The following is a 3,341-nucleotide window of genomic DNA, read 5'->3' on the forward strand; positions in this document are numbered from 1 at the left end:
GGAGGGAGAGGTAGGAGGATAGCCATGAGTTCCAGACCAGCCTGAAACTATAGTGAATTCCAGGCCAGCCTGAGCTAAAGTGAGATCCTACCTCCGAGAACCAAAATAGAAAAAGAAATATCTAGCCAGGCGTGGTGGCACACGCCTTTAATCCCAGCACTCGGGAGGCAGAGGTAGGAGGATTGCTGTGAGTTCGAGGCCACCCTGAGACTACAGAGTGAATTCCAGGTCAGCTTGGGCTAGAGTGAGACCCCACCTCGAAAAATAAAAAAAACAAAACAAACAAACGACGACTTCCGGTCAAGATGGCTACCGCCTAGCTGCACTACAAACAACAAGGGAAAAAAAAAGCTAGATGCAGATCCTAAGAAGAGCTCTGCCCCAACATACCTCAAAAGGGGCCCAACTGAAACTAAGGACAACTGGCGAAATAAGCAAGGGTGATGTTTTCCTGTGAACCGGATACCATCACAAAGGGGAAGGAGATCAACGCAGAGAAAAATCAACTCCTCCCAAATCAGAGAGCCAGAGCCTCAGAGGCCCCCACACCTCAGCACTGAAGCAGACCAAAAATGAACCCAACATGGCTCAGGGAAATCTTGCGGAAGAGGGGGCGGAAAGAATGTCAGAGTCACATGTTGGGTCATGATTTGCAGAGACATTTATCATACTAATAACTGGGGGCTAACTCCACAATGCACGACCCATTTTCATTAACAAGGAGGGTCTAATGGGAGGGGGTAGATCACAGATGAGCCTAAATAATGGTACCAAACTGCCTGTATTCACTGAAATGAAAACTAATAAATTAAATTAAAAAAAGAAACAAACAAAAACCAAAAAAATATATATCTAAAGCTCCTACATAAAATAAGATGTCTCTGAGCCCCCTGGATGGCACCCCTGGCCCCTCTGGGACTCTGCCAGCATTCTTGGATACCAACTCCTACCCCACCTCACCTCCAGAGGCTCCGCCCTGCACCTGCCAACATGCCAGCCTGGCTCTTCTCATAGGTCCCCCTCTACCTCAGTACATCCCTCACTCCGTGGGCACTGCCAGTCGTGAGCCCCAGGTGAGTTTTTCTTCTTGACTTAATTGAATTCAGGGGGTCAGTCAGCCCTGGGGCATATCCCCAGTCACAGGGCCTGGGCGCTCTCTACATGCAAGTACACAGAAAACCAGTGGGTGGCGCTGACGAGTAGATCCTGCAAACAGAGCAACCATACTCCAGATGGGTTATAGCCTCGGTGAGTGCTGGGCTAAGGGGCTCAAGCCTCTGTCCTTAGCACCATCCCTGGGCGCCACCTTCTCTCTGGAGGCACAATACTGTGTCTGAAGGCCTGTCTGAAAGAACCGGAAATATCCTTGGGGACAAAGCTATAGGCTCAGCCCATTGCCTGCTCCAAATGCACTCAGCCTCCAAAGTGCGTGTGCGGCGTAGGTGGGTTTTAGTGTGTGACCCACAAGGGATGTTCCAGGAAAAGGCAGAAAATGGCTTTAGTCATATGGATCATATTTCAGGTATGAGGAAGGATGTATTGTTATGAATTTAAATATACAAATCTAAAGCCGGGCGTGGTGGCGCACGCCTTTAATCCCAGCACTTGGGAGGCAGAGGTAGGAGGATCGCCGTGAGTTCTAGGCCACCCTGAGACTCCATAGTGAATTCCAGGTCAGCCTGAGCCAGAGTGAGACCCTGCCTCGAAAAACCAAAAAAAAAAAAAAAAAAAAAAAATATATATATATATATATATATATATATATATATATATATGTATGTATGTATATATATATATATATGTATGTATATATATATACAAATCTAATTGTCTTGTTAAGTTACACTAACACAGAAGTTCTACTCCATCTTGAATACTAGATGTTTTACTTTTCTCATGTTCCACATTAAAAATCTATTCTGCGTACAGAGATGGTCATTGTTAGGCTGGGCGTGTAGCTCAGTCGTAGCACACTTGCTTAGTAGGCACAAGGCCTGTGTTCAGTCCTCAGTATCACTAAAACAAAACCAGTTATTGTCAGTGTGTTTGCTTATTCTTCTAGAAAATTTCTACACATGTGTAAATGGGGATTTGTATATAACCTCCTCATTTTACACGTATGGATGGGATGTGATAATGTGTACTGACTCTTCACATATACTGGTAAGTTTTCTTTCACGGTTACATAAACCTTTTCAGAACATAGTCTATATCTTAAAACTATGCGACAACATGAAAACATAACCACAAAATCTTTCCTGAGTGGGCTGGAGAGATAGTTTAGTGGTTAAGATGCTTGCCAGCAAAGCCAAAGGACCCAGGTTCAGTTCCCCAGTACCCCCGTTAAGCCAGATGCAGAAGGTGGTACATGCATCTGAAGTTCATTTGCAGTGGCTGGAGGCCCTGGCACACCTATTCTCTCTCCCTCATAAATAAATAAAATGTTTAAGCTGAGCATGGTGGCACACGCCTTTAATCCCAGCACTTGGGAGGCAGAGGTAGGAAGATCGCCATGAGTTTGAGGCCACCCTGAGACTACATAGTGAATTCCAGGTCAGCCTGGGCTAGAGTGAGACTCTACCTTGAAAAAAAAATTAAAAATTAAAAAAAAAATCTTTTGGGGGGTTGGAGAGATGGCTCAATGGCTAAGGCACTTGACTGAAAAGCCTAAGAACCAAGGTTTGATTACCCAATACCCACATAAGCCAGATACAGAGTGGTGCACATATCTGGAGTTTGTTTGCAGTGGCTAAAAGCCCTGGCACACCCATTCTCGACTCCCCTCCACACACACACTTCTTTCTTTCAAATAAATGAAATAAACTCTTTAAGAAATTGCTATGTAGCCGGGCGTGGTGGCACACGCCTTTAATCCCAGGACTCGGGAGGCAGAGGTAGGAGGATCGCCATGAGTTCAAGGCCACCCTGAGACTACAGAGTTAATTCCAGGTCAGCCTGGACCAGAGTGAGACCCTACCTCAAAAAACCAAAAAAAAAAAAAAAAAAAATTGCTATGTATGGGCTGGGGATATGGCTTAGTGGTTAAGGCACTTGCCTTCAAAGCCAAAGGACCCAGGTTTGTTTTCCCCCAGGCCCACATAAACCAGATGCATAAGGTGGCATGTGCATCTGGAATTCATTTGCAGTGGGTGGAGGCCCTGGTGTGCCCGTTCTCTCCCTCTTCCCCTCCCCCTGCCTCTTTCTCTCTCTCAAATAAATAAGAATAAAATAATTTTAAAAATTGCTATGAAGCCAGGCGTGGTGGCGCACGCCTTTAATCCCAGCACTCGGGAGGCAGAGGTAGGAGGATCGCCATGAGTTCGAGGCCACCCTGAGACTCC

Source organism: Jaculus jaculus, chromosome 1 (assembly GCF_020740685.1).
Source record: "Jaculus jaculus isolate mJacJac1 chromosome 1, mJacJac1.mat.Y.cur, whole genome shotgun sequence".
Taxonomy (NCBI): domain Eukaryota; kingdom Metazoa; phylum Chordata; class Mammalia; order Rodentia; family Dipodidae; genus Jaculus; species Jaculus jaculus.